The sequence below is a fragment of the Capra hircus genome, chromosome 10 (genome assembly GCF_001704415.2).
Source record: "Capra hircus breed San Clemente chromosome 10, ASM170441v1, whole genome shotgun sequence".
Taxonomy (NCBI): Eukaryota; Metazoa; Chordata; class Mammalia; order Artiodactyla; family Bovidae; genus Capra; species Capra hircus.
This window is the reverse complement of record NC_030817.1, coordinates 24332375-24345398: the sequence shown is the minus strand read 5'-3', so window position 1 is coordinate 24345398 and position 13024 is coordinate 24332375. Positions and strand designations below refer to the sequence as shown.

The 13024-nt window shown below is 34.2% G+C and overlaps 1 protein-coding gene across 4 annotated transcripts in view; it reads left to right on the top strand.

The window, feature by feature from the left end:
* Positions 1-13024, top strand: part of GPHN (gephyrin) — a 551792-nt gene that overhangs the window by 262218 nt on the left and 276550 nt on the right. The gene's annotated exons all lie outside the window — the stretch shown is intronic.

Sequence of the window (13024 nt, the reverse complement as noted above, 5' to 3'; positions counted from 1 at the left end):
CAAGTTGTCATAAAATTTTTCTTTTTCTTATTTTTCCTTTCTTTCTTAAAGAACAGTAGATTATATTTAATACCTTGCAAAGGAAGATGTAGCTTCTTTATGCAAGCATTCTGTGGAGGAAGTTTCACTCCTTCAGTTTTGAATACCAGCAATGACAATAGCAGGTACTAATAACCAGTCTCTGAAACCCTATATCTCTTTTTCTCCCCTTGTCTCCTACATCAAGTATTTCTTGTCCTGCTGACAAGCACTAACACAATACATGTGTAGCACAGAAGATCTAGTGAAGTGAAAGAGAACATTGAGTGAAGTCAGTTGCCTCAGATACAGAAACTGTTTGGTGCAAAGCTTCTTCATGTATGTTTCAGTTCAGTTCATTTCGGTTGCTCAGGCATGTCCAACTCTTTGCAACCCCATGAATCGCAGCACACCAGGCCTCCCTGTCCATCACCAACTCCCAGAGTTCACCCAAACTCATGTGCATCGAGTTGGTGATGCCATCTAGCCAGCTCATCCTCTGTTGTTCCCTTCTCCTCTCGCCCCCAATCCCTCCCAGCATCAGGGTCTTTTCCAATGAGTCAGCTCTTCACATGAGGTGGCCAAAGTATTGGAGTTTCAGCCTCAGCATCAGTCCTTCCAGTGAACACCCAGGACTGGTCTCCTTTAGAATGGACTGGTTGGATCTCCTTTAAGAGTCTTCTCCAGCACCACAGTTCATGTATGTTTAATAGAATGTAATTCCATAAACATCAAAATCAATACCTGAAAAGTTCACTAGTTAGATATATGGATATTTATAAAATACAAACCACTGAAGACTTTTGTATTTCTCTCTGAATGCTTTTAGATTTCTTGTAATATTTAGTATTTATGAAGAAATAGAAATTATTTTCTATCAACAGCATAAAAACATTTTAGATATTGAGGAATCAATTTTTCTTTGGTTTATTCGTAACCATATTATGTAATAGATGTTTTCTTACTATGCATTCAGAGGTAATAATCTCATAGAGATCTTGCACAAATGTTCTAAAAGAAAATATCTCTTACAAGTTAAATTCTTTTCTCATTCCCCAACTGGATGCCCTCTGGTCAAAATTAAGATCAATCTTAAAAGAAGGGTAGAATGTAAAAGCCTTTTTTAGATGTCCTATTTCTCATGATGATTAGTAACTGAAAAGAAAACTTAAGACCATCTGTAGAAAGCTCTTATTTTATTTACCAGAAATTCTGTCTTCAAATTTCATAATTCATGGTTTGTGTTAGAATATTTAGGACCATAGCATTTTGCATATTCAATTCAGTTCAGTCGCTCAGTCGTGTCCAATTCTTTGTGACCCCATGAATTGCAGCACGCCAGGCATCCCTGTCCATCACCAACTCCCGGAGTTCACTCAAACTCATGTCCATCAAGTCGGTGATGCCATCCAACCATCTCATCCTCTGTCGTCCCCTTCTCCTCCTGCCCTCAATCCCTCCCAGCATCAGAGTCTTTTCCAATGAATCAACTCTTCACATGAGGTGGCCAAAGTACTGGAGTTTCAGCTTTAGCATCAGTCCTTCCAGTGAACACCCAGGACTGATCTCCTTTAGAATGGATATTTTGCACATTAGAGGTGTTTAATAAGAGCATAAAATGGTGACTTTTTAATTAAGTTGTTGTTGTTTAGTTGCTAAGTCTTGTCTGACTCTTAGCGACCCCGTGGACTGTAGCTCACCAGGCTCTTCTGTCCATGAGGCTTCCAGGCAAGAATACTGGAGTGGATTGCCTTTTCTTTCTCCAGGGGATCATCCCGACTCCAGGATCATACCTCTGTCTCCTGCATTGCAGGCAGATCCAGGCTGGACCACCAAGGAAGCTTAATATAAAGATGAGATTTTAACTGAAAAAATGTATGGTTATTTAAAATTAGGAAAAGGCAAATGTTTTTAAACGCTTTTTGTTAATAGATTTAATTTTTTTTCTGAATATAGATTTCTAAATATATTTTGATTTGGTACTTTGAAATACCTTCCCACTGTGGAAAAACTTGGCCCAGTAAAAGAACATACCCTCTGAGGCATATCCTGTCAAAGGACATATAAACTCCCCAAGCACAAGTAAGGCAACAAAACCATTAATTAATAGGTGGAGTGAAAAGATGACTGCTAGAACTATCAAATACAAAATGTAAGACAGAGAAGACTTAGGTAACCATTCTTATTTTTTGCTCATATTAGGGGAATTTGTTTAGGACAAATACTAAACCAGAAAGGATGCAGACACAGCAGAAGTATATCAAACTGTCCCTGGAAATCGAGGATTCACTAGTGGATGATGAAATATCCGAAGAACAAAGACATACTTGCAAAGATAAAAATATAACAAGAGACCATCATTTATGAATGAGCAAATGGGGAGAAAATGGGACTCTTAGAAATAAGAAAATAAAAGTTAAAATTTTTACATCTGAGGACAGATAAAACAGCAGATTGGAGCAGTAGAAGAGAGAATTAGCATACTGAAATATGTACCTGAGGAAATTATCTCATATCAGAACTATCATACAGAGAGATGATGTAATGGAAAAAAATAGAGAAATAGGGCATGGAGAGTGAAATGAAAGGTCCAAAATATATCAAATGGAGGAAAAAAACGTGATTTTAAAGATAATGGCTGTAAATTTATAGAACTGATAAGAAAAACATGAATCTACAGATCCTCAACATATAATGTATCTCAAGAAGAATAAATGAAATAAACTGATACCTAACCACATAAAAGTAAAACTTTAGAAACAAAACAGACAATCTTAAATCTAGCCAGAGAGAAAGAACAGATCACTTACATAGGAATGACAGCAGGCTTTTAAATAGCACTGGAATAAAGCAGATTATAGAATATATCTTAAAAGTATTAATAAGTTATATTGGAAATTATTTTATACAGGTTTTCATTTTGTGACATATATGTGTGAAGTGTCTATTTTGAGGTTCACTTGTTCTTAATAAACTTGTTCTAAAGTTTAATAGAGAACAGGTAGACAATAAAGTGTGTATGTGGGCTAAAATGAACAGCACTGAAAGAGGCAGTGTTATATTGGCCAACCCAATAAATGAGCAGCTTCAGGAGTATATATGTGTATATTTTTGTGTATGTTGTCTACATGTTGGTAGAAATGGTTATATCTACTCATTCTTGACTAGGTGTTGGGATTTGCTTAGTGCCAGTCTTAGCTGGTAAAGAATCTGCCTGCGATACGGGAGACCTGGGTTCAATCCCTGAGTTGGAAGATCCCCTGGAGAAGGGAAAGGTTACCCACTCCAGTATTCTGGCCTGGAAAAGGTAAAGGCTACCCACTCCAGTATTCTGGCCTGGAGAGTTCCATGGACTGTATAGTCCCTGGGGTTATAAAGAATCAGACACAACTGAGCAACTTTGACTTCACTTCATTTCAGTAGATAGAACTAACTTCCTCTTTCCTATTCCAACCAGCTGCCCTAATAAAGTCAACTATTCAGTTGCCTATAACCCTAACCTTAAGAACTCAACTTCAGTCCTGAGACATGTACTTGTGTGTACACATGCATATACATTATCTTCAGTTTTATGAAGTGTTTTTGTTTAAGGATAGACTCTATTTTGACTTCTAAATCTCAGACTTGAAGGAAATAGAGGAGGTTTTTGGATAGTTAACCACATAATTCTAAGTACCTTTGTAAGTATCATTCAGATCTGGATGATCTGAAAAGATCTGGGAATCTTCACAGCTTAAATGAAAGATCCTGATTCTACGATGTCAGCCCAAAGTTCCATACCAAAAAAGTATATGTGTGTATATATATATATATATACCTGTGTGTGTACACAAGGGTACACTCACATGTAAATTATGATTCCTTCAGAGAATCTCATAGGATAAAATATTTTGTTTCAAATTAAGGGTGGATATAATAGCTATTATTTAACTTTTTAAGAACTTTTTATTTTTATGATCTTTTTTTCCATTCTTTGGTTTCGCTTTTTCATTTGCATAGGATAGTGGCACCTCTTTTTAGAACAGTTTTTCAAAATTGGGCCTCTCATTCTTTTTAAGTGCTTTGTTGAGAGATTTTTTTCCATTATAATAAAGGTAAATATTTTCTTATAACATATCAATTTTATTTAATAAATACTGTGTTCCAGGTTGTTAACTCACTGAATTATTTATTTTTCACTCTTTCTTTTTTGAGACTTTTGTAGACTTTTCTGCTGTAAAGTATAAGAATTCTTTGTTTTAAGTGATTATGATAAATATCAGAAGCAGAGCATTAATTTGAGTTGAGTCAAATGTTGCTTCTTTGTGTTCCCCTATTTTCCAGCATCCTGGATCTTAGTCCATCCTGATCTCTTGTCAGGCTGATGTTGCCTTTACAGCCTTAATTTGTAATTTATGGTTGTTATGGAAATTTAAAAAAATTATATTTATTTGTTTGGTGTATCAGTTTGAACAACTTATTTACCACAAGCAGTGATGGATACTTACATTTTTCCATCTTTGCTTAAGTATATAATTACATTGCTGTTTTTTGTTGGCCTTTGGGTGAAAACATAAATGCAGAAGATTCTGTTAGTTCTTCTTTCTTCAAAATACATCTATAATCCTCTCACATTCTTTTCCCAATTTACTTTGGAGGTTTTATGGTAATGTCCAAGGCTATATTCCTGGTAATTGGTATCTCTAAAACTGCTGTTTCTTGATAAATCTTCATTAAGTTTTCAAGATTGTTGCTGGCATATTGCATTCTTCAAACATCTTCTGGTAATTCACACACATTTGAAAACAAACATGCCCATAACTTCTACTCTATACTGCTTCTGAGAGAACTGTTCAGTTTTCACACTTTCTTGACTGTAGTGCATAATAGCAACTTGCACAGCATAGGTGACATTAGGTTTATGTTTTAGTACAAATTTCAGTATTCAACATTTGTTAAGCACTTGCTACATGTTAGGAATGATGCTATGTATTTTTATATTCTGTAGCATTTAAACAAAGTACAGAGATCCCTGTGTCTGTATAGGGTGTAGTGCCTTTTAAACTGAAAGCACATAGCAATTAGATTTAATGGATTAATTTCAGAATTGGAGTCTACAAGCCTAAGTTTTATTGATTTACTGTGTGGCTTTGCATTATTTATTAAATTTATTAGTGAGTCTGTTTCTTCACTTATAAAAAGATAATAAAGTATCTCTTCTGTATTATGTAGTATAGGAATCTGTTAAGTATTTAAATAGAGAATATCTATAGATGTTTTGTAAGAAAGTCATAAATAAAACCTTCTGATGTGAATATTTCTCCTATTATTGAATCATGTTGCTTAGTAATAGTACTCCTTTTTATGTTTTCAATGTAGTGAGTAAGAGAAATAAGAGCTTTTACATGGCATTATAAATTTATGTTGTATTAATATATAATGTTATCTATCATACTAGCATTAAAAATATTATGACATCCTTTTAGTTAACTAAAAACCACTTTATTGTGTTGAACTTTAGTTTCATAAGAAGGATAACAAATATGATTGCCCCTTTTTACAAATGAAAAGCTGAGAAAGAGAGATAAATTTCTGGAAGCATAGGAACAAAAGCTGCTGCTGCTGCTGCTAAGTCGCTTCAGTTGTGTCCGACTCTGTGTGACCCCACAGACGGCAGCCCACTAGGCTCCTTTGTCCCTGGGATTCTCCAGGCAAGAATACTAGAGTGGGTTGCCATTTCCTTCTCCAATGCATGAAAGTGAAAAGTGAAAGTGAAGTCGCTCAGTTGTGCCCAACTCTTAGCAACCCCATGGACTGCAGCCTACCAGGCTCCTCCGTCCATGGGATTTTCCAGGTAAGAGTACTGGAGTGGGGTGCCATTGCCTTCTCCAGAACAAAAGCTGGCATTTCTTTAATATGTGAATAATGAAAGACAATTAGGTTATAGAATGAATAAAAGGCCTGATCATAAAGTGAGAGGTTATTAGGGTTAAAATCAATCTTTAGATGAGCAAAACTGTAAGAGAACAAGTTATTTAATTCAAGCTACAGCATGTCCTGGGCTTCCCAGGTGGCACTAGTGGTAAAGAACCCTCCTGCCAATGCAGGAGGCGTTAAGAGATACAGGTTTGACCCCTAGGTCAGGAAGATCCCCTGGATGAGATCATGACAACCCACTCCAGTATTCTTGCCTAGAGAATCCCATGGACAGAGAAGTTTGGCAGGGTACACAACTGATAAGGTCGTAAAGAGCAGGACACAACTGATGAGACTTGGCATGCACGCATGCACACCGTGTCATAGTCTCCAGATATATATGGATGTAGATTTTTCTCCCATCTTTACTATTGGACTTCTTCTAAGTTAAGGTTATCTCAGTACAGTGGTGATATTGGGTTTCTTTCCTTTTAAGAAGTACTGTACTCATTTTCATATTTCCCCATTGGCCTGTAGTTTTAAAACTGAGGGTGGTAGGAGAAGACAAAATAGAACACCTTATAATAATATTTAAAATAAGAATGGGCTATTTTTTGATCTTTCTCTTTTCTTAGCAGGTCTTCCACTTATTCTGCTTCCTTTACCTCACTTATTTTTTTCTTCCTCTCCCTTTTTCACAAGTGCCTGTTTTGGTAAAAATCTAGTTTTGTTGAAAAAGAACTTCAGATGTGATAATTACATGTTTCTAATGTGGATGCTTTCTAAAGAATCCACCAGTGAGAATTATTGTATCTTTAGGCAAAGAGCAAAGTTTTAATTTTTATAAAATCAGTTGTCAGTGAGGCACTTGCAAATAGTACTTATGAGCCTAAAGTAAGAGCTTATTTCTTTTATTCTGACTTAAGATTTTTGAGCACAGCTTAACTTATATTGTTATATGAACATTAAAAACACTGCTGTAAGGTAACTTAGTAATTATGTGTGATCATTAATAAAGTGGAAATCCTATGTGTAGATTTTTTAGGTAGCTTTTTAATGTAGCTTCTGTTATGTTTCTACTTATATTATATACCACTAATAACATTAAAAATAACAGAATTCCAGAGTAGTTGGAATAAAGAGGCTAGGTTATGTATTCCCCAGTTAACTGACCAGACAACAGCCTTTCAGTGAAATTTCAATTGGATCATCTTTCTACTTTATCTTTCTTCATATTTGAGAAACAGGGTATTTTTCTGTATCTATATATCAACCTTTGAAGAGCATGAATTAATAATATTTTGTTCTCTATAGATTAAAAGACATGTAACCAACAACTTACAATAAAGATGAACTTTATTGTTTTTCACATAATGCCAGAAATTAATAAATGTATAATGCATATATAAAAATGCTAATAATCTGTAGAAATACCACTATTTTCTCACATTTTCCTGTAATGAGATAAAGAGTAATGCAATTTATAGACTACTTATTAGACTATAAAGATAAATGCTATTCTTGTGAAAAATCTCTCACAAAAAATAGTTCACTCATTTGAGTTACATTTTTTTTGATAATTTGACTGTCAAATTATTAATATTTAGGTAAATGAGAAAAATAATACGAAAAACTACTCACTGAGTAAGGAAAGTACCCAATAAGTACTCACTAAGGAGTATTTGCTGATGTACATGTACTCAACTTGGTTCTTTAACAAGGGTTGGGATCCAGATGTTAACAAATGGGGTAAGAGTTTTCATAAAGTACGTAGAAATCTTTTAATCACCTCCAGTGTATTTGTACAGCTAACATTATAATAAATTCTATGTTTGGTTGAGCCAGATAAATTGGTTGGCTTGCTTTAGGGCCATGTTACACAAGAAATGTGTCTGATTGCTTAGGCATGTCTGACTCCTTGTGACTCCCTGGACTGTAGCCTGCCAGGCTCCTCTGCCCTGGGATTTCCCTTGCAAGAATACTGGAGTGGGTTACCATTTCATCCTCCAGGGGATTTTCCCAACCCAGGGATCAAACTTTCATCTCCTCTGCACTAACGAGCGGATTCTTTACCGCAGCACCACCTGGGATGCCCTGTACAAAAATACTTTTCTTTAAACATTAAAATCTTAACTAGCAGGTGATAGGTTAACTCAGTGGTGCTTCTGGGAATTGAGGTGAACAGTGGAAACGAGACTCTTCACTCAGCATCTCATGCTTGTTGCAAAGTATATGTTCATTGAATGGACTGGAAGATAAATTTGCCTGTGATACTTAGATTTTTATTTTATCATCTCCTTTGATTTTTTTCATTGTAACCAGATCTTACTTAAGTATTGTATAGCTTTAACTGAAAAACAAAATGAAGTATCTCCATTTTGAAAAGCTTTCTGCTTCTTCTAGGAGTGGAAAAAGACTAAGAAATAGTCTTAGAATAGTAAATATCTAAGAAAGCTAAAGCTCCAAAAAGAAATACATTACAAATAGGTATATGTCTCCTAAGTAAAACTGGAATAACTATTAATATTTTCATTACTTGGTTGCAGCTTCTTTGTGGCAATAGTCTTTAACCATTTGGTCACATTGTTGATTCACTGATATGTTGTGATTGGTTGAAAGATGTTTGTAATTAGTAATATAAAAATCAATGAAATATGTAAATGAGTGTTTTCAGTTAATTAGGATAGAAGTTGCCTTTATAATAATGTGATTCGTATTTCCACTGTGCTTCTTAATTGAGGGGAGAAAAGAGTAAATTTATAGTTGTGTTCCTTAAACATCCCTAAGAGTCCTCTATGTAAATTTTATTCATCATATATGGTCCTGAGGAAAAAATATATTAAAGATAACTTCTCTGGACTGTGGGATACTTATAGGGACAAAATATGGATTGTTTATTATAACCATTTTTTAAAGTGTAAAATAAAATTTATGTAGTTGGCTGGCATTAGTGAATAGAGTCAGGAAAGTTTAATTGTTTGGCATTAAGCTGACTATTTTTACCTAATTTATCTCCTCACTAAGGTCTATATTTTGCTCTGATGAAGGATCATTAAATTTATTTCAGTCTGTTTTACAAAATTGAATATAAGGTGATTATGAATGTTACAGCAAGTTGTGCACATTATCATTAATCTATCTCATTTCTTCTGTCTGCGGTGTGTTTTTCAAAGTATAGTCCTCTGACCAGGATCACAAACATAACCTGGAAACTTGTTAGAAATGAAAAATTTGAGACCCCAACTATACATTCTGAATCAAAATCTCTGGCTATGGCCCAGCAACCATTGTTTAACAAGGTTTCTATAAGATCCTGATGCACACTAAAGTTTGAGAACCACTGCTGTAATCATATTCCACCTGGATAGCTTAGCAAGTTTATTAGTACTTGTTAGTTAGATTTTCACAGATAGTCTTTGTCATTTAAAATTGTTTAATTAGCAGAAGACTCTGTAGTAGTTGTTAGGAAATTGTATACTCAAGTAACAATTATGTAAATATTTATGTACAAATTATACCTAATTAACTAAAGTATGTCTGTAAAAATAAGTAAAAGCACTCTACTGTGTGACTTTCTACTACCACCATGCATACAAGGAATTTCTACACATTTACATTTACCTATTGTGTGTTCTGTGCATACTTAAACATCATTGCCTGTTAGCAATAACATTTTTCAAGGTGATTTTTTTCTATGAAGGTAAAAATGGACCCAAACTTCACTGACAGGTTCCCTGGGCTACAGAATCATTATTTATGACACCCTTTTTTTTTTTTTTTCCGCAACTTGAGCCGTCTTTGAAGCATCTTTTTGACTTATAATGTTATCTTCAAAGTGTCAAGGGTAAAAGAAAAAGATCACAAGTGATTTTCCATGGAAGTTGCAACCTTCAAAGTTTAGAAAGTATCTAAAAGTTAAAAATAAAATGTCTTATTTAAAGAGTGTAGGTAAATCTAATTAAACCTCATTGTTTTGGAATCTACTAGTGCAAAAAAGGTTATATCTGAAGTAAGAATGTAAATTTCTATTTCTCAAGGATAAAAAGAATATGGTAATCAAATTAATAAAGTGGGAAACAACAAGCTAAATATAAGAAAAATGATTTCATGCTTTTAATGGCATCTCTTTTGCCATTGATTGTGAATAGATAATGATTTCTTGTTATTTGCTTGTTAATAGATACTAATAACCTTTTATCTATATGTATCATCCTAGTATACATGATCAAAGGAATAGAGCTACAATTGTTAGAACTACTATTCTGTTTGGATTTTCTAATAACCTATACAGATATTTTTTCTTATTTTATTCCAAGTTAACTTTTATTTTCCTGCTCTTTGCCTTCTATTTGAGCCTTTCCATTTACAGTTCACAGATGTTTCTACCCAGCTCGTGCCCTTCTATTCATTCTTCGAATCTCTACTTTGTTTGGCTGTTTGTTCCTTTAGATACCATGATTTCAGTATTCATCTTCCTGCCCGCCACTGCCAACGTTCTTATTTTGGGGTTCTTGCTCTCTCTTCTCTTTCCCCTCACCTTTGGTTCTCAACCACTGTTGCTGGGTTTGGATTCTAGGTTTTTGAATGGTATCTCTTTTCTAACTGGTGTAATAAAAACTATGAAGATGTAAGTTTGGAAATCAGAGGCCTAGAGAAAATTGACATGTATAAATACCTACTCTATGCTAGGTGATTTACTTATATAATTTAATTCTCATAAAATGTAGGTATGCTTAATGATTAGCTCCATTTTGTTTGTAAGTACACCGAAGCTCAGAGAGGTTAAATATTTTTTCTAATTTACAAAGCAAGTAAGTGATAAGGCCAGATTTCAAACCTATATGGGTTCATTTATTCACTCCTCTAATTCAACAAATGTTGATTGAGTATGTATTCTATATGTTGGCCACTATGGTAGGGGCTTCAACAGATCCAGTCCTTACTCTCAGGACCTTAACTAAGTGGTGGTATTGTCTGACTTCACAGATGTTGATCATTTTGCTACACCAAAGAGGGAAAAGATACATTTGATGTAGATGTGAGAAAAACTATATTTGTACATTATTTAAGAAAATATAAGCGAAAGTGGTTGGTTTTTGTCTAGTCCTAGAGTCTCCCTCCTCACTCAGCACCAATGCCTTTTAGTGACATCACTGCTCTATATGTATTTTCCTCCTATGTTCTCAGCTGTACAAGATTTATGTCTATAGGCCAACATTCTGTAGAAAGTCTTCGGAAAGAATTAGCTGTCTCTCCTAAATTACATTTGGAAAAGAGGAAGTCCTCTGTGTAAGAATGCATACATTCGTCTATCTCTCAACCATATATTTACTAATACATTATGATATATTTAAGATGACTTAGTCAAATACACAAAACACGGCAAAACTTTTAATAAGATAAATGTGGAAAAATAGAGCAAGGAAAAATAAGACGAAATTTGGTTGTGTTCAGTGAAAGTATTAGTCGCTTAGTCGTGTCTGAAATTTTGCAGTCTCATGGACTGCAGCCCGCTAGGCTACTCTGTCCATGGAATTCGCCAGGAAAGAATACTGTTGTAGGTAGCCATTACCTTCTCCAAGGTCTCTTCCTAACTCAGGGATGAAACTCAGATCTCCTGCATTGCAGGCAGATTCTTTACTATCTTAGCTGCCAGGGAAGCCCCATGTATTCAGTAAACCTACTTTAAAAAAAATTCATAGATTTGTCTCTGTTCTCAAGAATAACTTGATTCACAATCATTATAATTTTAAAAACAAACTGGTATCATAAAAGAATGCCCATTTCTGGTTGTGATACTTAAAGAATTTCTTCTAAAGAGGACCTCGGTGTAGTGTGGTGAGCAATGGCCTCAAATACTTGGTAATAAATATGAGTTTTGCTGAACCATTTAATTGTATCCCACTGCATACTACAAAAGCAAAGTCCAATAAAACAATTCTTTTAAAATTGGGACAAGCCTTTCCAAGTAGACCACCATGGTCTGGCCAAATCCATGGTATATTTTAGAGGATCTAGAAAAATGAATGAATTGCATGTCTTTTAGGTAATTCTCATATGTAATTTGTCAGTTTATTTTTCACATACTAGATGACAGTGAGTTTACATACTCTTATAGTTGCAGTATCATTGCATAGAATTCTACCTAGTACATAGGAGGTATTTAATAAGTATTTGTTGTATGGATGGATAAATGCTGTGCTTAGAAGTATCTAAGTGAAACACTTCCTCTTAGCTATCTGTTGCTATTTTCTTCCTTGTGCTTAAATAAAGGGTGCCACTCTACTTTGGAGTACATCATCTTTATGTGGACCTGCAAATTCATTAAATGTCAGACATTGTTTAGTTGACTTTCTCAAACAGATAATGAAATCAATATAAACTCTATGCAAAGACTCTTTTAAGAAAGTTCTCAGTAACATGCCTTCCTTGACTTTTTTTTTTTCTTCCTTGGCTTTTTAGGGCTTTAAGATTTTAAGGTTCTGAAGAAGTTGTAAACTTCAGTAAATCAATTTTAACATGGAAATACTTTTTCTTTTCTGGAGACCTCAAAATCATACCAGATTTATTGAATTTGGAAAACATGGGGGTAGATTCTGTATACTAGCTCAACAAATTTTAGCTGTATATTTTAATGAAAGTGGTCAATTTCCAAACTTAAGAATTTAAGAATGTCTATTTTTCCTTCCTGCTGGCCCTTTATTTTTAAAGCAGGTTTTATTGAAAAGCATTATGTTAGTGTTAATTTTTCTTTAAAATTTTTGACACTATTAAATATTACATTATGCTGGGATTCAGTGAACCAGTAGATTATATCATTTCTGGTAATCCTTTATCCTATATGACTAAGTAATTTATATGCATCTTAAAAGCTTATTTATAACATCGACTGGATGTAACACATAGCGATACATTTTAACTGCTCTTCCCAGATTTCTTACTCTGAAAATCTATTGAACTATTATAGCAACCTGCGCCGTCATTTTAAAATTTAGGTTATTAGACTAGATGAGACATTTATCAATGTAAAGTTTGCCTAGAGCAATGGCCTTATTTAGGATGATCACTACTTCTAATGAAATATTGAAATATCAACCTTTCACTCTATTTT